Here is a 25,892-nt window from a genome sequence, read left to right as displayed (position 1 = left end):
AACAGTAAGATGCTGGACTCTTGGGGGCTGGGGGGGGGTAGTACAGGCAACGGTGTAATGGTGGTACTACTGTGAGTCGGGACCGACGACTCAGTGGCACTGCTGTGCCCCATGTAGTCCACCACTACTTGAGCCTGAGATGGCAATATCGGGCGGCTGCCCGATGGGAAGAACTCCCGGATCAGGCGTACTCCCCTTGCACCCGATCCTCTACCACTAGTAGGGGCACGAGAGGTACCCCGTGCTGGCAGCGATCCAGCACTGGGAGTAACTCCCCTACCCCTACTGCCACGGCCACGGATGCCGCTCATAATTGCTGATATGTGTGTGGGGGGGTTAAACTTTATTGGGGGGGAAAATGTGAACAAAATGTGTTTTTGTGTTTTTTTTACAAGACAGGCACGCAGACAAAGACGTACACAGACAGCTACTAAACTATAAGAAAAGTAGTACACCAGACAAGGACTACAAAATTAAAGAAAAAAAAAAAAAGCACTAAACAAACACTAACTTTTTTTTTTTTTTTTTTTTTAAACACAAAACACAGACACTAAACACACACTAAGCTAAGCTAGATGAAATAAATGTACACTAACAGTGTGTACACTTACTACACAAAATTTAACTAAACTGAACACAAAACTTAGCTTTTATAAAAGCTCTTTAGGGAAAACTAAACAAAATTTGAACTGAGATGCCTATCAAATATCACTGAACAGTGAACCTGCAAGATCTGACAGTAACACAAGATGAACAAAACTTAGCTTTTAGAAAAGCTCTTTTATAAAGCTCAGATCAATATGTGTTCTGAAATCTCTTGCAAATATAACTGAACAGGGAGGATTGCAGGATCAAACAGTAACACAAATGAAAAAAACAGCACAAAACAGCACAAAACGTAGCTTTGAAAAAAGCTCTTGGGTCTATTGCTTTGAAAAAAGCAGTTGATATACTGGAAAAGATCCACTGGAATCACTAAATAGCAATGCTGGTGATGATCTAAATCAATCAAGAACAAAGACACAGGAAACCAGGAAACCAGGAACACAGAAACAGCCTCCACACTCTATAGCAAGCTTCTGAATCTGCAATGAAATGGTGCTGGGAGTGAGCTTATATAATGTCCATGCAGGCAGGTTCCTATTGGTTGCTAACCTGTGACGAGTGTGGAAGGAGAACTCTGATTGGCTCTGATGCAAAAGGGCGGAGCAAATAATCGCGCAATATTCCTATTGCCGAATATTCGCATTGCGAATATTCGGCAATATAAAATGATCGCTTCAGCTACTCGGCCCAATGGCTCTAATCATACCAGCAATGCTTTCAGACGTCTATGGAGATCACTAGGATGTGATCTGTTTTAAAAATGAAACTGTAAAAATCGCTCTGATGCGGAAGATCGGGGCGAGGAAAATAATCGCGCGATATTGCGTTTGCCGAATAATCGCATTGCGATCTTTCTGGAAAATTCAATGAACGCTTCAGCTACTCGGCCCAGGGTCTCTAATGATACCAGCAATGCTTTTAGACGTCGATGGAGATATCTAGGATGTGATCTGATTCAAAAAAAAAATTGTAAAAAATCGAATATTCGGAATTGCGAATATTCACCGCGAATTTCGAAATATAGCGCGATTTCTCGAATATGCTATATTCGAGTCGAATATTCGCAATGCGAATATTCGTGAGCAACACTACTTATCAACTAATCCAAACGTGGGCTTTACAGTTGGCTGATTGGCATTGGCCCAACATGCATCAGTCCTAATTTTCTTATACTATCCAATTTCTAAAATGTCCTTATGCTCAAAATGTGCAGGTATGCAAATCATAAAGATATGCAAACAACAATCTGTAAATATATTCTGTAAACACATAGGCCCGGATTCACAAAGCACTTGCGCCAACGTATCTCCCGATACGCTGCGTAAGTGCAAATATGCGCCGTCGTATCTGCGCGCCGTACCCACAAACTAGGATACGCCTAAAAATAGGCTTAATCCCGCGGACGTAATTTGCCTACGCCGGCGTAGGGTGGACACACATTTACGCTGGCCACATGGTGGCGCTGCCATTGATTAGCCATTCAAATATGCAAATGAGGAAAATATGGCGATTCACGAACCTGCGCCCGCCCGACACAGGCTACTAGAGGTGCGCGTAAGTTGTACGTCCGGCGTAAAGTTACGCCCCATAAAGGAGGTGTAACTCAGCAGCAGACATGTAAAGGTCTGCATCAGGCCTCGTACAGACGACCCAACATGTCCGATGAAAACAGTCCGCGGGGGAGTGTGCATGCGCGGGACTTCCGTGAAGACGTGCTGACCGGGAGCTCCGGACCGCCCCAGCACATCGTGGCTCATAGCGGCTGAATTGCTGGGAGAATTTTTCTGAGGAAGGACCGTGGGGATAGCGGAGGACGAGGAGCATAGCCCTGGATGTCTGGCGGCAGTGAAAAGAGGGGTTCCAGCCGTCAGCTGGACTTCGGCCTAGCAGCTCCCTCACACCTTAAGATGGCGGCCGCGGCGCCTCCTCGTGGAGACGCTGCGGACACAGAGTCTATTGCAGACCCCTCGTCCCCAATCCAGCATACTCTACCCTTGCTGGCAACTCCTGTAAGTAATGATCCCTCCATCATGATCTCCCCAGCGTCCACGGAATCGCTTATTAAGCACACTATGGCTAACATTCTGGGCACCTCCATGTTGCAATCCCCCATGAGTCAGGCTGGCCTCCAGACACCATCTCCCATGCCCCATCCCTCTCAATCCGATATGGCTCAGCTTCTGAACTGCTTTTCTGACATGCTGTCAGCGGGGTTAACACAGACTGCAACACAGATTACATCCTCTATTAAAGCTGACCTGCAGAATATAGGAGCCCGCATGGAAGCTATTGAGCAGGCGGTTGACAATACAGCAGCACGCACCAACCAAAATACAAACTGTATTCAGTCATTGCAGGACCAACTTGACATAGCGCTTGCCAAAATTGACGATTTAGAGAATCGCAACATGAGATATAACTTTCGCATACGGGGTATACCCGAGGGGGTAGTTAATATCCCTGAGACGGTGAAATTATTCATTAAAACCATTATCCCTGACATTCCTGAACATAAGCTCGAACTGGACAGGGCCCACAGAGCTCTACAGCCTCCTCGCCAAGATGGACTCCCGAGGGATGTGGTGGTCAAACCCCACTACTATAGTGTAAAGGAGGAGGTCATGAGGAGATCCCGTAATATTGATGACCTCAATGTTCAGGGGACCAAGATACAATTGTTTGCTGATATATCTCCAGCCACTATACAGAAGAGGAGGTCCCTGAAGCCCCTTTTAGGGATCCTTTTGCAGAAATCCATTAAATACAGGTGGTCCTTTCCATTTCGTCTCCAGTTTGATTATAAGGACAAATCCTATAGCTTCTCAAGCTTCAGAGATGGTGAACAACTACTACTACGTCTCGGATTCATCAATCAAGAACTGCCCCCTCAGGAAGCTTCTCTCCGTTCCGGTTCATCTAAAAGGCCTCCCACTGGCAGTCCCATCTCCCCGTTGTGGAATAAACAGCAACCAAAGAGATCCAGAGATTCTCGTCCTCCAAGATGACTGTTTTTTCTGGAAATACTTTCTTTATGCCTAATTCTCCCTTACTAGGGTGTTGTGTTTCCTGCCGGTATAATGCTGCTTCCTATACCCAACGACTTCGTGCTACTTAAGTTGACATTAGTATTTTCATTTTGCAGGCATAGTCTTCTCACTAAGTTTTGTCTAAGTTTTTTTTTTTTTAGTTCCTGCTACTTTTATCTAGGCCTATGGCCTGGGGACCTCCCAGCCTGAGTTTCAATGCTTTTATATTGGCCTTTAGGCTGGGGCGGTCTAGCACGCCACTCCCTCTGCGGTGACAGGTTAGAGTTTGCTCTTCTTGTTACTGCAGGTATACGACCCCTATTGGGGTTGTCACCTTACAAGGTCCACCTTTGATTTGGACCCAAATTCAGGACTTGGTCAGCCAGTCCTGTCTAAAATTTTTCTCCTAGGCATTTTTTTCTAGGTCTTTTTCTTCTCTTTCTTCTCTCTTTCCTTTTTTCCCTACTCTAATGTCTGCTTATTGTATCTCATATTTTTCTTTTTGTTTCCCTTTATATCCTCGGAAGGTCACACGGAGGGCCTCTGCTTTAATGGGACCTAACATACGTCTTCCACTTGACTCATCGTATGGTCCTGGACTTTCGTGGGTTACGGTAAGCCTTTCTCCAGTGTGCACGTCCTCACCCTTTTTGGTCCATGGCTGATACACCTCCCAGACTGGCTGCGCTTAAGGTAGCCTCACACAATACACAAGGTCTAAACTCCCCACTAAAAAGACGCAAGGCGTTTCAGAGTTACCAATCTAGGGGCCTGGACGTTGTCCTACTTCAGGAAACCCATTTCCCCATCACGTATAACCCCCCTTTTCTGCACCGTGGATACCCTACTTTTTTTCTGGCGAATGCTGAATCTAAAAAAAGAGGGGTAGCTATCCTTTTCTCGAAAAAGACCCATTTCGTACATTCTACGACTGTCACAGACAAGGACGGACGTTATATTCTTGTTAAGGGTTCGATAGAAGGTAAAGTCCACACCATAATCTCTTATTATGCTCCCAACACTGGGCAAAATCACTTTTTCTCCAAATTATTTACCATTTTGGCGCCGCATTTTGAAGGAAGGGTGATTTTGGGTGGTGATTCTAATGTCACCTTTGACAATATCCTTAACAAATCTGCAGCTGGTATACCACACCTTAAAAGACCTCCTAAACATAGCCTTCAAATTGCCCGTCTTCTGCATTCATTGGGTCTCGTAGACACTTGGAGGGAATTTAACCCTACGGTAAAAGATTACACGCATTACTCGGCTCCTCATAAAACTTACGCGAGAATTGCTCATATTTTTTTACATGCCTCTGAGGTTCACGATGTGTCTTCCGCGTCCATTTTTGAGATTCCTTGGTCGGACCATTCTTTGGTGGTCGTTAAACTGGCTAATTCGATTTCTTCTCCCGGGTTTCGTCCGTGGCGCCTTAACGCATCTCTTCTCTCCAACTCGGTTCATTGTACCATGTTGGAGAAGGAGATTAGAGAATATTTTGAAAACAATGACAATAATGAGACTTCTCCCAGTTCCTTATGGGGGGCTCATAAAGCGGTAATCCGGGGTAAGATCATAGAGCTTTCGTCGAAATTGAAACGGGAACATAAGATAGACATACTGAAACTTGAGAAAGATTTTGAAATTCTAAGCAAGTCCCACAAGCGAGACCCCTCTCGGTCTTCCCTTGCCAAGCTTGATTCGGCCAGACTGGCGCTTAATTTGGCTCTCACATCCTCGGCGAACAAACATCTGTTATGGCGGAACAGTAAATTCTATATGCGGGTTAATAAGTTCGGGCCACAGTTAGCAGCCAAACTCTCGCCTAAATTGAGGTCGTATGCGATTCCCAAGATTAAGGCTTCGAATGGCCACTTGACCCAAAACCCCGAAAAGATTCTCAAGGCCTTTCAATCCTTTTATTCAACTCTATATTCCTCCGATGAGCGACACTCCCAAGCGGACCTTGACACTTTCTTGAAGAATGTCCCTCTCCCCAGACTTTCAGACTCCCATCGCTCCATCCTTGATTCACCATTTCAAGTAGCAGAGATTCGCAATGTTATTAAAGATCTTAAGACTGACTCGGCCCCAGGACCTGACGGTTTTTCAAACCATTACTACAAGACTTTCTCCGAGATTCTGGTTCCCTATCTGGTTCGGTTCTTCAATTCCATGCGTAAAGAACCATTATTGGATCCCTCAGCAAACCTAGCGTTCATATCAGTCATTCCCAAACCGGGGAAGGACCCTAGTGAAGTGAGCAATTATAGGCCAATCTCATTGATTAACAATGATATGAAGATAATGACGAAAGCCTTGGCCAATAGACTGGCCTTCTTTATTGGATCTTATATTAATAAGGATCAGGTGGGTTTCATCCCGGGAAGACAGGGACCGGACCAGATACGGAGAGCAGTGGACGTTATTTCCCTTATGAGGTCAGGCTGGGATGGAGGGTCCCCCCAAGAAGGCTACCTGCTGTCTATTGATTTGCAAAAGGCATTTGATACGGTTGAATGGCCTTACCTTTTTGAGTTGCTCCGTCAATGGGGTTTTGGGCCTGACTTTATCAAAATTTTGGAAGCACTATATTCCCAACCGATAGCACAGGTTAGATTTCAGAGTCATTTTTCGGCGAAATTCCCCATCAGAAAGGGAACGAGACAGGGTTGCCCCCTCTCCCTCCTTCTTTTCGCGGTGGCCATAGAAACTTTGGCCATCGCGATCAGAAATCACCCTGATATACAGGGGGTTCGATGCGGACAATCGACACATAAATGTGCCTTGTTCGCTGACGACGTACTCCTTTTTCTTACAGCCCCATTCACCTCGACCCCTAACGTAATCCACCTCCTTAATGATTTTGGCGGCATATCAGGTTTAAGAGTTAATATGTCTAAATCGGTAGCACTTAATGTATCCCTCCCGCAATCACAAGTAGATAGCTTGAAAAGTAACTTCCCATTCTCCTGGAACTCTACATCTATCCCTTATTTGGGTATTAACCTCACTTCACAGACTGAATTTCTCCACAAATATAATTACCCACCCATGGTTAAAAAGTTAATGGAAGATCTACGTCAATGGTCTTTATATAATCTTTCTTGGCTTGGCCGTGTAAATGCAGTTAAGATGACCCTCCTACCCAAGATTTTATATCTTTTCCGCTCCCTCCCTATCCCGGTTACTAAATCATATATTGATTCTCTCCAATCTGCTATAACTAAATTTATTTGGGAGAAAAAAGGGAATCGCCTTTCTAAATCCGTGCTTTTTAGGCCCAGGCTGAAAGGGGGCCTCGGCCTACCTAATTTATGGTGGTACTATCGTGCTGCCCAACTTAGCCAGTTTTCCATAATTTACCTTAAAGGTCCCAAGCCAGACTGGGTCTCCATGGAAAGAGCAGCGACCCCGGGATTCACTCTAGATTTCCTTTTATGGACCCACCCTAGGAACCGACCTCCGATTTTAGCTCCTACACTATCCCACTCTATGTCTCTTTGTGACTCATTGCATAAACTAACATCAGTGGTGTCTCATTGGCACCCTCTTGCACATATCTTCCACAATCCTCGATTCCCACCCGGTTTAGACATTACAGCCTTCAAATGGTGGCTGGACAAAGGTTTATATAAAATTGGCCACTTCTTTAACTCGAACGGACCCCTCACATTAGACTAAAAATGCCCCCTTCTGAGAAATTTCGCTTTTTTCAAATTTCCCACTTTTTGCACCTTATTAAGAGGACCTGCACGGAACAACCATCTGTGACCCCTTATGAGCAGTGGTGCTCCTCAGCCATGGACACAAAGGGGGGTATATCTTTAATTTACTCAACTTTGGCAGAACCTCTGGAGAAAGCGCTTTACATGAAGAACTGGGAGCATGACCTTGATCTGGATTGGTCATTGGAAAGATGGCACTCCAGTTTGGCTCGTTCCTTTAGGGGCATTCTGAATGTGTCACTTACGGAAACGTGCCTCAAGGTCATGACCCGTTGGTACTTAGTTCCCACCCGTATTGCCAAATTTTACCCGCAATCCTCCCCTCTGTGTTTTAGAGGTTGTGGACTTTCTGGCTCATTCCTTCATATATTGTGGGAATGCCCCAGGATTCGTTCCTTCTGGCACATAGTTTTCCAACTTATTAGGAAAGTCACGGGAATAGGGGTTGCTTGTGATCCTGTAATTGCCTTACTCAACAGCCCTATCCCCAAAATTCCCAAAAGCTCACAGGCACTGATATTTTTTTTTTTATTAGGGGCAAAGATGACTATTACCAAGGCTTGGAAATCCCCGTCGGTCTCTATTTTAATGGCCAAGAGAAAAATCTCATGGATGATGTCCAACGAGAGGATTTCCAACATAATCCTTGATTCCGTTGATAAATTTAAGCTTATCTGGGAACCTTGGGCAACGTATGTCGGAGTCCTCCTCTGATTCCATTTGTATGCCCTTGAAATATATGATTTGCTAGGCTCTCCGTGTACCTTCGTGATCCTCTTACTTCTTGATCTTCTGTCTTCTTCTCTCTGTTCTGTTTCCCCCTATCTTTCTTTATTTCTTTTCTTTTCTTCACTGTACTAGTCTCTACAATGTGATTAACGTTATAGTTCAGGCCCGAGAGGGTCCACTTCGTTCTAATCTCTTATTTGCACTCCGTTCTGACTTTTAATTGTTTCTTGCAGTAAGGGTTTGTGATGCTTTTTTAAGGTCATTGAAAGTTTTTATTTTGTTTATTTTGTTTTTTCGGTCATAACAATCTCTTATGACCCATATGTTTGGTTGACCCTTAGGTCCTCCTCGAGCTTGTTTTAGTCCAAGGCTATACATAATATAACAGGCCCATCCTTAGTTATGGTGGTTTATTTAGGCTATATGTTCATTTTGGAGGATTCTAGGTTCCCCACTCCCGGGACAGTGTGTTCCCTCTAGGGGCTCGGGGGGAGGGTGGGCTCGGAGTTTCCGTCACTATGGTCGGGTCTGTATGTGATTTCCAGCTTATGTTAATATGGATAAGGCTATATACTGTCTTCTTTTGATCTGGACTTATTGTAGCTTTATGTATAATGTGCAAATCTTTTCAATAAAAACATTTAAACATAAAAAAAAAAAAGAAAACGGTCCGCGGACCGTTTTCATCGGACATGTCCGCTGGGATCATTTGGTCTGATGGCTGTACACACCATCAGACCAAATTCCGCGCGGACAGAATATGCGGTGACGACGCGGCGACGTGACGGTGATGATGACGCGGCGACGTGCGCGAACCCGGAAGTTCAATGCTTCCACGCATGCTGTCGAATCACTTCGACACGATGCGCGGGTTCTCGGACCAGCGGACATGTCCGATGAGTCGTACTGACCATCGGACATGTCCGGCGGACAGGCTTCCAGCGGACATGTTTCTTAGCATGCTAAGAAACATTTGTCCGCTGGAAACCTGTCCGGTCGGCCGGAAAATTGTCCGGTCGGCCCTACACACGACCAAACATGTCTGCTGAAACTGGTCCGACGGACAAGTTTCAGCGGACATGTTCGGTCGTGTGTACGAGGCCTCAGGGAACAGAAGCCAGCGGTTTTTATATAGTTTACATTGGATGTGTGTCTGGATGGGCGCAGATTACGTTCATGAGCGTAGGCAGTGATCCGGCGTATCTTAGGCAGTTGTTCCGACGTGTTTGTGAGTATGCGCACTGGGATGCGTCCACGGGACGCAGTTATACTTACTTGTCTGGCTCTCAAACCATCATTTGCATGGGGTCACACCTCATTTGCATGGGTTTGCATGACTCACGCCCGCTTCCACCTACGCGACTTACGCCTTCGAAACCCAGCGCAGTTTAGGCAGCATTGGCTTTGTGAATTCCATGCCTGCCTTTCTGCGCTGCGTCAGCGTAGCGTACAGGAGATACGCTACGGCGGCATTAATGTGCGCCGCTGTCTGTGAATCCGGGCCATAGACATTATTGTAATATCTTTATTCATAGTAAGTCTTCGGTTTTTACTCGGTGACCAAAAATATATACCCATCCGAAATTCAAATGCCAAAGCATTATTATACTAACCTAAAAGCCTTAAAAATGTAAATAAACAGTGTACAAATAAATACAAATAAATTAATAAACAAAAGTGCCCAAAAGTCTGTGTATCCCACTGTCTAGTAAATCTGAGTCTGAATTTGAGAAACAATTCCTAGGCTACATTCAGACCTATAGGACCAATAAGTCACTCCCTTGTAATAGTCTGTGCTCCTGTGGACATTTCAGTGATTTGTTTGGCTACAGTTTCTTTACAGTTCATCAAAACTGCACATAATCCAGATGAGCAGAGAAGAGAGAAAACTGTATTTAGATCTAAGTGTGACAAATGCAGAAATAAAAATGCCATCTCTTCTTGTAGATAAATGTGTTTTGTATTAGGATTTTATATTTTATTGGACTTTTGTATCCAATAGAATTATTCAGATAAAAGCTTGCCTTTGGGAAATAAGATGACATATATCTGTCACTCAGGCATAATCAATAATAGGTTTAGTTATAAGCGAAGTTCAAATCTGATCCTACATGCAATACCTAAAGCTGACCATAGATAGATTGAATTTCAGCCAGTTCAGCAGGGACTGGCCAAGATTTGATCCGTCTATGGGAAGGCTGGTTATACGTAAGTCGATTCATTGATCAACTTCAATACAACCAGCCAGTTGGATTTTTGGCATGTGATTACTGTTGTCTGCTATAGCTGCTAGCAGTAATTATTGTGTTCTGCCATCTGGGAATCGAGAAGACTACCCATCAGCAGAACACAATAGTGCTGCAAGAGGCATTCCCCCATAACACTGACTGTATTGATGGGGAGAAGGAGCGATTTTCTTTCCTGCAACCATGAAAAATTGAATCATCTATGGCTTGTCTTAGTCAAATTATAACATGTGGAGTGAAAATAAGCAGTTGTTCAAGGATCAAATACTCATACAGAAGCAGACATTGTATTGCCTTTTTTAAAGTGGCTATATGACTATAAAAATGCATAGCCATTTTTTAATTCTTTATTTATTTCAGATATGCCGGGAATTAAGGACATGCAACGGGTCACAAGGTAGACTGATTACAGATCACTTCATGATATAAACAAGAACAAATCAACAAACACAAGTGATCCTCCCATAGAAAGGGGATACTAACATTTCCTCATAAACAAAATGATAGAGAAGCAACCATCCAGGTTATTTTAGCAAATATAGAAGAAAAACCACCAAAAACAGGTGCCCTGTACACACGCTCGGGATTTCCAACGGGAAAAGGTCAGTTGGGAATCCCGACGGGAAAAAAGAGAGCTGGTTCTCTTTTTTGCCGGCGGATTTGGCAGTTTTTCTGTCTGAAAAACTGCAAGGGAGCATACACACAGCCAGGATTCCTGGCCAAAATCTATCCTTGCAGTTTTCCCGTCGGAAAACCCGGTCATGTGTACGAGGCAAGACATGGTTATTAACCACTTTACGCCCAGGCAATTGACAAAAGACGGCCACAAGGTGGCTCTCAATTGCTGGGAGGACGTCTATGGACGTCCTCCGCTCCTCTGGCTACTGGTGGCGCGCGAGCGCCGCCAGCGGCGCGCGCACGCTCCCGCGGCATGACTGAAGTGCTGATGCGCGTGCCTGGCGGCTGCGATGTCCGCCAGGCACCCGCGATCGGTGGATCCACGTCCTGTCAGGGAGAGGTGAACGATGCTGTGTCCCTTGTACATATGGACACAGCATCGGTAACCTCCCCCAGTCAGTCCCCCCCCACACACAGTTAGAAACACTCCCAGTTTACACATTTAACCCCTTCCTCGCCCCCTAGTGTTAACCCCTTCACTGCCAGTCACATTTATACAGTAATCAATGCATTTTTATAGCAGTGTTCGCTGTATAAATGTGAATGGTCCCAAAAATGTGTCAAAAGTGTCCGATATGTCCGTTGTAATGTCGCAGTCCCAATAAAAATTGCAGATCGCCGCCATTACTAGTAAAAAAAATAATAAAAAAAAAATCATAATTATGTCCCCTATTTTGTAGGCGCTATAACTTTTGCGCAAACCAGTCGCTTATTGCGATTTTTTTTTTTTAAAACAAATATGTAGAAGAATACGTATCAGCCTAAACATTGTGTTTTTTTTTTAAAAAATGTCGCTCTTTTTTTGTTTATAGCGCAAAAAATAAAAACCGCAGAGGTGATGAAATACCACCAAAAGAAAGCTCTGTTTGTGGGAAAAAAAGGACGTCAATTTTGTTTGGGAGCCACGTCGCACGACCGCGCAAATGTCAGTTAAAGCGACACAGTGCCGGAAGCTGAAATTTTGCCTGGGCACGAAGTGTGCCCAGTAAGCAAGTGGTTAATTGTGCCATAACCCTATTGTGACCTCCATTAGTAAACATCAAACAATAGCATCACATATCAGGAGTCAGAAAATATTTTCATTGTTTTTGTTCTGACATGAAAAATGGCACCATACACACTATCACATTTACTGTACAAGCTTGAAGTTTGAATATAGAAGTAACTGACATATTTTTTTGTGCTCAGTTGCAGCAGATTTAGCAACTACACATTTGTCAAAAATGTAACTCTTGAAAAAACGACTGTGTGCATAAAAACAACAACTTTCACCTTGAATGGAAGAAAGTGCTGAAGCATTCCCATAAATAAAAACAAGTCTGATACAGAAGAGGAAAGCAGCAATTACCATTTTCAGGTGTTTTTCTGGTATAAAAGCTTATTGAAGATATAAGATGACAGACGCAGACAAACAAGCTACTTTGATCAGTCTTAAACATTCCAAAGATGCAGCTAAAATACATGCCTAGTGAGTCTTAAAAGAATCCTCTCATTACAGATGTGTGATGACAGCCACAGCTGACCTCTTCTCCTGGAAATGCTAGGTGCCTGGCTGTCATGCTGACCAACTTGTTTCAGTACTTCCAATCAAACACCAAAAAAGTATGCATATAGAGACAGCTAATGTTTCCCCAACATTGTGCTGCATATGTGTTTTGGGTCAGGAGTACTTAAAGCCCAACTCTTGTAAACGCTGTTTGCACCGTGAGGGCTAATTGCTTGCTTACCTCTAGGGGACATAGAAAAGTACCAGTCCAAGATCAGACAGTTTTTTAGATCTTACAAATTGTTATTAAATGCATCCTTTACCAAATTTAATTAGGGTCACTTAGGGGTGTACTGACTTTTGTTGCCAGTGGTTTAGACATTAATGGCTGTGTGTTGAGTTATTATGAGGGGACAGCAAATTTACACTGTTATACAAGCCATACACTCACTACTTTACATTGTAGCAAAGTGTAATTTCTTCAGTGATGTCACGTGAAAAGATATAAAATGTGAGGGTGTACTGACTTTTGTGAGATACTGTACATTTAAGACAATTGTGTGCCTACAGTCTTGCAACAGTTTGGGTAATGCCCTTTTTTGTTTGAGCACAACTGTGCCCATGTGCAAAACCAAGTTCCATAGGGGAAATGTTTTGGTGTTAAGGGGTTGAAGTGGCCTCCACAGAACCCTGGAGTTGAACACCATTAAGATGATTAGGAATGCCAATTGTGAGCCAGGAGTTCTACATCAACACCTGACCGGACATATGCTCTTGTTGCTGAATAGGTACAGATTACCACAGGAAACAAACTTTTGGCCAAACAGAATAGCAGAATCTATCCACTAAGTACTCAAACAGCAATGGAAGTCTTAACCAGTGTCAAGCTTTTATTGAGACTTCCCCTCATATTCTGTATAGTTAACAGGACAGAAAGTTGGTGTAATCCCCCCAATGTGAATAACATGGCAATAAATACCTGACAAAGATATGAATAGATCACTTCTTTACCCAACTAAAAAATGTCTGGCATTGGATAAACCCTAGGCTACATTTAAATTAACTTTATAAGTTGCCATTTGACAGACATTTTTAGCGTCTATCAAGCCCCAAAGACAACAGGTAAGAATGGGTGTACTTAGGCCCCGTACACACGACCAAACATGTATGCTGAAACTGGTCCGCGGGCCAGTTTCAGCATACATGTTCGGTCGTGTGTAGGCCCGAGCGGGCCGAATTCCAGCAAACATTTGCCCGCCGGGCCTTTTCCCAGCAGACAAATATTCCTGGACGTGTTTTAAAACCGTCCGCTGGAATCCTGCCCGCTCGGACATTTACATTTGATGAACATTTCACTGCAGAATGGTAACCTGCAACATTCAGAACATTCTAGGCATTTAGATTGGTGACTTACCTTATAGGGCCTCCTGGAAATTATATAAGCTTTGGACCAAAATGCTGTTCTACGGAACATGGGCTGTATGCATTTATATGCTATAACCTTAATCAAGAGCTTTGACTTTAACATAACAGTGAACTCATGTGCGGATAGAAAACACAGGTATATTTATATAATATTAGCTCAAATACATTAAGTATTTTCTCTAGTTCTGAACTGCTTTTTCAATTTTTTCATAGTTCCTGAGGGCAAGTATCACCATGCATACTAAGTAATGCATACGGGTAAAAATTACAGGTATTTGCTATCTCTCCAAGAGAACACAATCAGGGGAATTCATTAAGAGTATCTAAGACACTCTTTAGAACTCTGAAGTGCCTCCTTATGAAAATGTCAGTGCAGTAGACAAATGAATGTACTTGTTGTAAACAGATACATGAATCTGCGGCACCCACCACATGTGAAGGCACACTGAGACTGGATTGTCCACACAGACATCTTCTGTGCAGCTCAACTTCCTTCTGCCTATGCACCTGTAACACAGACAGTGCAACAGAGATTTTTTTTTTTTAAGCTGATCGGGATTCACAGACACTAGTTCCCCATCAGGTCCTCTCCCCTTGTGATTAACAGCAGGCAGTGGGCAGATCCATAGTCAACATATAGCTGCTATAGGCTAGAGAACCCACCCACTGTCTGCAGTCTATCACAAGGAGAGTGTAGACCAAATGGGCAACTAGTGTCTCAGCTTCTCTATCAGGCGTTGTCCGCTGTCACTGTTTGCTTGAATGATGTCAGCGCTGAAGCTAACAGCATCCTTCACAACACGTGAGAAATGAGAAGGGGAGAATGTAGCAGTGGAAAATTACAGAGCCAAGCATTCTGCCTGACAATGTATGCCAACTTAGAGTAGGTCTTAAGCATTTGCAAAGGAAAATGTTTTATTTTTTTTATAAAATACCAAATTTGTTATATACATCTGCTCTATGCAATAGTTGTGCACAGAGCAGCCTGATCACCCTCTTCTTGGGTTCCTTCCCCCTTGCCAAGTGACTCCACAGAAAGCTACTTGCTATAGGGGCACTCGTGCATGCTTGCTTCTGAACTGGCTTTCTGGGTCCATAAGACACAAAGAGCGCTGCTTGGCCCCACCCTCTGCTCCAACACCCTGCTCCCACCTTACTGGCTGTGATTGACAGCAGTGGGAGCCAATGGCTCCTGCTGTTGCATCTCAGCCATGGGGAGCGAGAGACCCAGGAGTGCCTCAGCTCTGGTATAAATTGCTACATGGAGATCAGACTTAGGTAAGTATTAATGCTGGCTGGGGGGGGGGTGCTGCACACTGAAGGTTTTTTACCTTCATACATAGAATACATGAAGGTAATAAAAACGGCAACCATTACAACCACTTTAATTGCCATAAGTTTTGTTATCTATGAAAATTGTATGCATATTATTGTAAAAGTATCAACATTTAGAACAAGTGTCAGTATGACTAACAAAACTGGTGGCAGGGATATTTGAGCTCAGCAATTTTGAAGGGCCATACGATAGGAAAACCCTTTAGGGATTTATTGATTTGCCCCGAATGTTCCTCCTGATAACACATTAATCTTCCAATCTTTCGAGAAGTCCACCACCAATGCTGTGGCTCATTCAAGCTCAGCATCTACATCAAGGCCAAAGATGTAACCCAGGGGACTGCATTCTGATACCTCTGCATTCAATTTTATGTACTCAACTGTATATTCACTTCAAACTGTCAAGTCTCTGATGTGAGGCCGAGTGGCAGAGAGGGCGCCCCTTGCGGATAAGTGCAGCGCTCCCCTGGGAGTGATACAGGGGATACGGTGCCCAAAGGTGCACGGGTTGCCAGTAGTGCTGCAACAGGCTGGTAAGCAGAATGTAGCTGGGGTACGCTGGGTAGTAATGTCAGTAGCCATGCAAGAAGAAGTCCTGAGTAGGCGTTTGCAGGGTAAACCAGGAGCAGGGTTCGCAGCCAGACCAGAGGTCATATACCAGAAGACAGTCCAAGAGCAAACAGGAGCAAGCTGGGTCATAAACAGTGGGAAGTGGATCAAAGAATAGTCAGCCAAGCCAAGGTCAGAGCGAGGAGATAATCGGGATCACAGGTCAAGCCAAAAGCAGAGGTCAAGCCAGGAGTTACAAGGTAAACAGACACAGGAACACAGGAAGCTGACTAAAATCCAGCAATTTGGGTCAGACAGTGACAGCCTTTTATAGGCCAGCAGGGGGATCCACCTGTCACATGATGTGCCTCTGGCGGCCATTTCTTCTACTGGCAACATTGCCAGTACTTCCACGGCCATTTCCCTGACACAGCCTTCGGCCATTTCTTCTACTGGCAAGATTGCCAGTACTTCCACGGCCATTTCCCTGACACAAACACAGATCTGCTCCCTTTTTCTGCCGCTCATCTTGAGAACTGCCAGAGCAAGGGCTTGTGTTGGTGAACAAGTGCATTCATCCTGTATTTAAAATCAGTTTGATATATTTATACGATCATTCAGAATTCAAACAAGTGTATATGACCTGCAGCTGACCCGCATTGCACCCACTTCTAAGTTCTATTAGCCTGGTTTTGCATTCCATTAGTTTCACTGGGGACAGAAGTAGCTCCGACATGAACAAAAGCATGTCAACAGAGTTCCTCATTTTTATTTTTATTTTTTACACTCACACAGCTAAATTCCCCTGATGCCTCCCACCCTGTGACCAGCCAGCATGAAAATGTAGTCTCAAGCCCCATACACACTATCAGTTTTCCTGCAGGTTTTTCTCTTCAGATTTACCAAAACCATGTAGCGCATGGGCCTGCCTGATTGCATACAAAATGAAATTCTTAAAGGGGTTGTAAAGGTAAAAGTTTTTTTACCTTAATGCATCCTATGCATTAAGGAAAGTCGAGTGATACAGTCGGCGGCTATGGCCGCCGATGTATCACGGGAGCACGCTCGCAAAAGCTTTCCACCATGCGAGGGAGTTTGCATGAACGTGGAAAGCTTTTGCGAGGAGGAGCCGAGACAGCCGCCGAGGGACCCCAGAAGACACGGATCCGGGTCACTCTGCAAAACGAACTGCACTGCACAGCGGAGGTAAGTATAACATGTTTTTTATTTAAAAAAAAAAAATCTGCCTTTAGTGTCTCTTTAAGGTTTGACCTCATATTAAATGGTTTTGGTAAACCTGAAGAGAAAAACCTGCAGGAAAACTGATAGTGTGTATGGGGCTTCACACACAGTAGTCCTTCTGCTGCCACTGTACCTGGGGGGCCATTATACAAATAGTGATGGTAGCAGGATACGTGCAGGATACTCAGATATTGTCCTTCTCCCAGTAAGCTCCTCTTAGTCAAACTTTTTTTTTTTAATCATACTGGTAATGCATATTGTGACCTGTCATTAATTTTGTTAATGCAGACTTGTAAAGTGTTCAGGTCCACATTAACTGTATTCAAAATCGGTCATTGCGAATTGATTCAAATGTTGTTGTTTTTTTACTCCCACAAGACAGCAGTTTTTAGGAACATAAACATCCCCTTGTACTTAACTAGGTTCACTTATATCCTTCTAACATCAGAGATGCGTGATAAGCCATTTCACACACTGCTTTTAACGGATACATTCGCACTTCTTCCAGAAAATCTACCAGTCGCTGATTTGACAATGTGCTAGAACAACAGTTTGTTCAGTTATCGTAAAACATTACTGGACTGTCAAACAACATTACAACAAGGAAGACGGTAGACTGTGAAATGTAGTTTTGAATTATAGTGGATGTTGACTCTAACTGAATGGCATTAAAGTGGACCTTTCATAAAAAAAAAAGCTTCCTGGAAGGCAGTAATGAAGCACTTTGACTTCACCGTGTCAAAAGCTGGGACTGAGAAAGGTTTGTTTTTTTCCACAGGGATTTTTAGGCTATACTGCTGACTTTTCCATTTTATGCTAGGCTTGCTTAATAACGTTTGCTGTATTAAAATAGTGACAATGATCACCTGCATGTAGACTATGTTGCTTTGTTAGGTTTGTCATGGGTTAAAGGCCAGTTTGCTCCAATCAGCTTGTGCCTCCTGGTGTGCGTTGTGTACATGTGTGGCACTGTTACAGCACATTGCATTGTAAATACATGTATTCACTTCTTTGGAGTGATCATATGATTGCACAGCTCCATCTTTTGTGTGTCAGTGAGGGGCTTGCTGCAGCTGGTGGAAGGAATTCTTTCTCCCATTAAATATGTTTAGCACACTGGAAGCTGGCGAGTGACTTTATGCGAACATTTCAAAGAAGGGAAGAAAGGTTATGTGCACTGATTTATTGCAAACAATATGCAGCATGTTTATCAGCAGTGGGGAGGCAAGGCTTTAAACTGTTAAACTTGTTTATTTTAGCCTTTACTTACTATTCTATTTTACCAAAAACACCAAAAAAACGTAATTAAACTCTATGGTGTGCGGTGTAATGCGTTGTTTTGTGCTTCATTGAATGATGTGAAATGGGACAATTGCTCTCTCACCTCCTGTGAACAAACCCTAAGGCCTCGTACACACGACAGAGATTCTCGGCAGAATTCGCCGAGAAACTCGGTCAAAACCCGGATTCTGCCGAGAATCTCTGTCGTCTGTACAGTTTTGGCTCGATGGAGCCGCCGAGGAGCTCGACGAGAAAATAGAGAACATGTTCTCTATTTTCTCGTTGGCCGCGTTGTTCTATAGGAGAAGGCGGCCCGCCGAGCTCCTCGGCGGCTTCATCCCAAAACGAGACGAGGAACTCGACGTGCCAAGCACGTCGAGTTCCTCTGTCGTGTGTACGGGGCCTGAGAGAAGCAACTGGAATCCACCAAATGCAGATAAATTCCACCCCAGAGAAAAAAAAAATGGTCTAAATGTATGCACAGAGGCTATATATTTGATGTTTTACAACAGAAATGGAAACAGTTTTTTTTTCTAAATTGTTGTCTGTTGCTTTCAATTATTAATATATGTATATAATTATATATTATATAATATATATACAATTTTTTACTACCAAAATAAAGCTTTAGCTGATAGCCTGATAGCGACTATGGAATTTGCCTACTACCATCCACTGTCATTTACAAGGAAAGTAAACCCGATGGGGAATTAGTCTCTCATTATCACTTATCAGACTTTGCCCACTGGCAGTGTTCAACCCCTTGTGTCTTAGCAAACAATGACAGGTGGAGGGGGGGCACATGCAAATATGCCCTTCTCTTTACTTTGCACAGCGACGACACTGTGAGTGCTTTTTGGCTAACCTAAACCTTATCTACAAACTGGCAGCAAATCTTTTCCAATTTGTTACACCCATAGCAACATATTGTAAAATGGCACATATAAGAACTACCTGGATATATTGCATGGATCAGAACTGTTAATGGAACTGCCTGACTTTCTAATGCGATAATAGTGTCAGAAAAGTGTCAAACTACTGCCTGTTTAAATTTCAGCCTTAACACGCACTGGAATATGTTGTAAATTCATTGGACTCCATGTTCATATAAATCACTCCAAGCCCAAGCGAAGCCTCCATAATATTCAGTATTTCTTGTTCTTTTGCCTCTAAGTTTTGAAGTTTTCTGATTTCCTAAGTGTCGGCTACTTACTCCTTTCGTTTAATCCTTGAATCATCTTTTAACTGCAGTTCAGCTCCTGTCTTTGTACCTTGCCTGATAGTTGCTATAACAAGTTGGCTTGTTTCCTAATTTGCATTTCATTTTGTCTAATTTTGTATGACCTTACCATTCAGCTCAGCTGCCAACACCTACTGTTCTTCACCAGTGGGTACATTTAGAAGGCACAGCATTGGAGTGCTATGAATAAAATCCATTCTCACCTGCAGGAGTTTTATAGTTACAGTAGGAGGTCACTTCCCATGCCCCATGTTTCCTTGCTATGACAATCACTATGATTTCAAAATCACTGGTCAACTTTTTTATATACAATTTTTCTATAACAATTACATATCTAATTGCATTCTAACAAGAACAAAATAATATGGGATAACTAAGTGAATCTAAACTCATCTATTAAGGTATAACTTCATCTAACTTCCAAATATTCTCTAAGGACTGATTAAATCACATCTGAAACTTAAATTCAAGATGGAATATGCTGTAGTACATTAATGCTGCTGTATAATTCTTTACTTATATATACACAGCTTGTTTTCATCTTTTTCTGGTTTTGGAAGATTGCCTAAAGAACCACAGTAACTTTTTGTTTGAAATTAAAATTGTAAAATTCCTTTGAGGCAGCATTCTTCAATTCAATAAAAATGTTATTGACCTTTTCTTTAATATGTGTTTCTCCACTTTTTTATATATTTTGATTGCCTGCTGTCTACCAGTGAAGTAACATGTCTTATCCTCCAGGGCAAGACATTCAAATATACCGTATGTCATTCTCTACTATTACAGATAATTTTATATTTATTATATGACAGATATATTCATTATATATTCATGTTGCATTGCATTAAACAGGAAACTCAAGTCAGTTCACAAATTAATCAGAGCTGTCATAATAACATCATGCAATTACCTGTTAATAGGTCTATATCTATATAATAGCTTTCAGACAGTGATTTAATTTTTTTCACATATTTGTTAATGTTTGAGGTCGACTGTCTGCGAATAGGATTTTACAGACTTCAGTTCTAAGCACTAACCACATACAAAGATACAAAAAAAAAAAAGAGTTTTATTTATCTATCCAATTCTAGTTTGTGAATACAGTATTGGCACTGTTTTAGCTATTTAATTACACTGCTGCCTGCACTACTGCTGCCTTTCTGAATTAGGCTTCAGACAGGAGATGGATGGTGCTACCTTCTTTTTAAGACAGTATTCTGGCTATACTTAGAGCACATTTTGTTTAAGGAGGGGGTAAAGTCTACAGGGAGAATCAATGAATGTGAATATCCAGCTGTTGCCTGAAATCTACAACTAGGGTTTTAGGCTTCCACAACACAACACATCACCTGCTGACATTTTATATGTGTACTGAACGATGTACTGGCCTTCACAGTGTTAACTTACACTATAATTAGACAGCTAAATATTTTACACACAGCTATCTCCTATAACTCCACCCAAAACACAATAAGTTATTTTGGTTGGATATGAGCATTAAGGATTACTATCCTAAAAAAACAGCCCAGTATGCCTTTTTTCTCCCTCAGTAAATGTAAAAATACATTTACACATATTTGGAGCTCACCTTGTCTCACTTTCTGCTTCTCCAGTCTGTCAGGCCAGCACTGTGTACATGTTCTTTGTTGCTGGTGATCTGAGCACTCTTAGGCCCCGTACACACGACCGAACATGTCCGCTGAAACTGGTCCGCGGACCAGTTTCAGCGGACATGTTCGGTCGTTTGTACGGCCGACCGGACAATTGTCCGGTGGATCGGACAGGTTTCCAGCGGACAAATGTTTCATAGCATGCTAAGAAACATGTCCGCTGGAAGCCTGTCCGTCGGACATGTTCGGTCATCTGTACAGACTCCCTGGACATGTCCGCTCGGCCGTAAGCCCTCGCATGCGTCAAAGTGATTGATCTTCCAGGGCCGCGCACATCACCGCATATCGTGTCCGTGCGGATTTCTGTTTGATGGTGTGTACAACCATCAGACAGAAATCCGGCAGCGGACTGTCCGATGAAAACGGTCCGGCGGACCGTTTTCATCAGACAGTCCGTCCGTGTGTATGAGGCCTAATGTATGCAAAGATACCTTCCATAAGGATAAAAGCCCTGCCTGACTCCTTCACTGCTCAGTGCACATGATGGGGCATATCGAGGTTTATACAAAGAACGGGGGGAATAGAGGTGGGACTTTATATGAGGCAATGAGGGGTAAATTCATGTGCCTCCACCCCGAATATATTTGAACAAGGGGGGAGATTGGTGGGACTTTAAATGAAGCACACTGCTAAAAATAAAAATGCATTTATGTTTATTGATTTCTGATACATAATTATATGATGGTAATATCTTCATCGGATAACTGATGAAAAAATCCATCAGTCCGTTTTCATCGGATAAAGAAAATATAAATAAAGTGTTTGCGCTAGAAATACCACCTATTAAGGTGTGTAGTTATTCCATACACATATGGGTGACTATACCCTTAAATTCCTGAAAAAAACCTGGTGTACAAAAATAGTAATAATAATTCATTAAAGTGAAATTAGATTATTAATATGTATATGTCCCAAGTTAGGCCAATAATAGCTTTACCCAGGGCAATTGATGTAAATATTTAACCCTGTGTGGATATGTGATATCACACTTCAAACATTAGGATAATATAACATTGTGAAAACAATCAATCATGTGATAAAGAGCAGATCACAACAATAATTAAATGACGTGTCTAAATAATTAACCACAATGATTTCTGTGAATCAGAAAAGGCAATCCCAAAAAAGAGAAACTACATAAGTAGTGAAAGGACGTATAACAAAAAAGTCCCAATCCAGCTGAGATTCACTATAGTAGGTCAGTTAGCAGAGGTAGGAATCCACCACTGATTAGAAACTGAAGTTGGTACGGGAGGAAGCAGGGAAGAGTCCCGAAGATCACACCGACAGAACAAAGGAGGACACTGGGCTGACCACTAGGGACAAGGGGGGTTTGTATTTTTTTACATATAGTACTGTAATCTATAAGATTACAGTATACTGTATGTATTGTGCTTATTTACTTTTTTAAATTTGGCGCCAATCTCCCCCCCCCCCGTGCGTCGTAACGTTGCAGGGAACGGAGCTCGGCGGCACTCTGCACTGTGAATCGAGTGAGGAGTACACTACTCGATCACACAGCGGGGAGGCATCGCAGGATCCAGGGACAAGGTAAGTAACTTGTGCCTGTGGACACTGAAAGGCGATCCCGAGTCTGGCTCGGGGTTACCGCTTTTGGTCCTGAAATTCCACCCCGAGCCAGACTCGGGAATTCCACCAGGGGGGGGTTAATAACTCAACGTATATTCTTTGTAGCTAGTTATAAAAAATTTGTATATAATCAGAAGGCATAACTATAATAAAGGTAGCCTGTACTAAGGAAGTATATAGACTGCCATTGTTGACATTTACTTCTAAAAATGCTAGTTATACTGATCCAGTGGCTTCAATAGTTTGAGCCAAAGACCTGGAAAAAGCATGCAGATCAGGAGTTGCAGCTTTACTCTGACATTAAGCTGCTTACTTCGGTTCAGAGTTTCAGAAAGTATTGAAGTCTGATACAGCCAGAAAACTTTTGAGAAGGAGCTCAGAATACGTGCTGGGTGTACAGCACACACTCCATGGACTTCAGGTCTACAGTGGACAATGGCAAATCTGGAGCCAGAAGTATTCTGTAAATACTGCTTCAATCTGAAAGAAAGATTATGTTTTAGGAAAAGAAAAGGATAAGAAAAAAGAAATGATGAGAAAAGAGCAGGCACTGGCATCCCAATTTATATCTTCAGGAAACTGGCAAGTTTGTAACATGAATCCATTGTTTAAGATGACACTGCATCATTCTGATAGCTAGTGTAATATAATGAGAACATGGAAAGTCAGCATGAAGTTCTATGTACAAGGCCACTTTCAATAATGTTAACTTCATTAAAAAAAGTCTCAGCGTACACACATAACTTAAAACCAAGCCTTGCAATGTATACAAAAAGTATAACCAACCTGCAACCTGCTTAGTACATTATTTTATCATTTGGGCAATGCTGTACGGCACCAGTTCACCCCACTCCCTTTACCATGTAATCTGATGATCTTAGAACATACTTGCTTAAAGCGGAAGTCCACACAAAAAGTGAAACTCTGCTTTTTGGAACCCTCCCCCTGTCCGGTGTCACATTTGGCACCTTTCAGGGGGAGGTGGGTGCAGATACCTGTATAATACAGGTATTTGCACCTACTTCCGGGAATAGGCTACCACAGGAGTAACGCCCCTTCGCGTCACCCCTGCTGTCTTCTGGGAAACACACTGGTCCCAGGAGACAGCGGGGACCAGTAAAGATGTGCCGCGCGACTCGTGCATGCACAGTAGGGAACTGGGCAGTGAATCCGCAATGCTCCACTTCCTGATTCCCTCACCGGGGATGGTGGCGGGGGCAGCCGAGAGAGGATCAATTGCCCGACATCGCGGGCGTTCTGGACAGGTAAATGTCCATTTATTAAAAGTCAGCAGCTGCAGTATTTGAAGCTGTTGGCTTTTAAAAAAAAAATTGGGTGGACATCCGCTTTAAGATGTTGGAACACACACTGCAGGTTCCCTGTTGTTTATCACATACAAAAACGCCTTATGCAAACAAAATGTCAGTCCTAGGAAATGTCTCATAGCCACCAATCAGATTCAGACATGCCCTAGATGCTTGAATGTGATTGGTAATGCAGGATTCAGAGGAGTTACACAGGGTCTAGGTAAAGCTTACATTCCTCTTCCTAACCCTACTAGATGATCTGTGAAAATCTGAGTGTAGAAGAAATTTAGATTAAGGAAAACTGAGTGACCGCTATCGTTTTAGTAGAGCTGCAGCTTTGATGACAGCATTTGCTTACTGGCTGGCTAAAGCCACAGAGAATGTTCACTTATTAATTTGAACATTTACTTAAATTATCCATTCACATGAAAAGTACATTTTGGTTTATTAATTTCATTTGCATATGACTGGGTATTCAAAGTGAACACAGCTACACTTTAGTAAGTGAAGATGTTTAACTAATTTAGTAAATCAGCCTCACCTGTGTTCACCTGTTATCTGGGATTTCTCTTTAAAATGAAAGTAAGGGTTGCCGTACTGTATTTTGCACAGGAATCCTTTTAACCTAAGGCTATTGCTGTTAGCAAACATTATCAATGGCAAGATCACTACAGCTATAATTATGTTACATAGTTTATCACATTTTAGCTTTCACAAAGTGACAACTAAGGCCTCGTACACACGACCGGACAGTCCGCTGAAAACGGTCCGCCGGACCGTTTTCAGCGGACATTTCTGGTCGGAGATTTCTGTCTGATGGTTGTACACACCATCAGACAGAAATGAGAGACAATCCGCGTGGACAGACAGCGCGGTGACGTGTCTGCGCCATCGCCGCGGCGACGTGCGCGACGCTGAAAGGTCAATGCTTCCACGCATTCATCAAAGTCATTCGACGCATGCGAGGGATGGCGGCCGGTCGGACATGTATGGTGAGTCTGTACAGACGACCGAACATGTCCGACGGACAGGATTCCAGCGGGCATGTTTCTTAGCATGCTAAGAAACATTTGTATGCTCGAAAACGGTCGGGTGGACAAATGTCCGCTGGAAACCTGTCCGCTCGGCTGTACAGACGACCGAACATGTCTGCTGAAACTGGTCCACGGACCAGTTTCAGCAGACATGTTCGGTCGTGTGTACGGGGCCTAAGATCTACAAAGTGTTTCCTAGTCGTCATTATGAATCGCCAATGTTATTAATTTTACAGTACAGGATTTATTTATTCAAATTACATCTAACTTGGATCTAACTTCAGAAACGTGTACTGTATATCTGGCATTACATTGCAATTGAATGGAAATACATCCTTCCGTCTGGATTATTCATTTATTTGTTTATTTGCTGTTCCTGTTATCCAGATGAACCCTCATAAAACCAGCTCTCTTTTATATTCTATTTTGTCTATTTAATTTGTCTGTGTGTATGTATTGCATGGTTTAGGTCTACTACAATATAATGCTATATAAAGTACAGTGATTTTATAGAACCATCCATTCATTCACTCAGAAAGACGACAAGGCTACTGAATAAGTAATGTGCTTTGGTAGCAATGGAATATCATTTCCCAATAATACCCATAGAACTTACGGTTTTATGCAAATAATCAGTTATCGGTGTAATCAATCTAAAAATTATAGCTCTTAAGAGAAAGTTAGCTAGAACTTTTTCATGTACGCTTCAGAGATGCA

General features: G+C 42.8%; 1 protein-coding gene across 1 annotated transcript in view; it reads right to left on the bottom strand.

Moving 5' to 3' along the window:
- CCSER1 (coiled-coil serine rich protein 1) overlaps window positions 1-25,892 on the bottom strand; it is a 1,156,365-nt gene that overhangs the window by 426,558 nt on the left and 703,915 nt on the right.

Source organism: Rana temporaria, chromosome 1, assembly GCF_905171775.1.
Source record: "Rana temporaria chromosome 1, aRanTem1.1, whole genome shotgun sequence".
NCBI lineage: Eukaryota > Metazoa > Chordata > Amphibia > Anura > Ranidae > Rana > Rana temporaria.
This window is presented reverse-complemented; position numbering and strand designations above follow the sequence as displayed.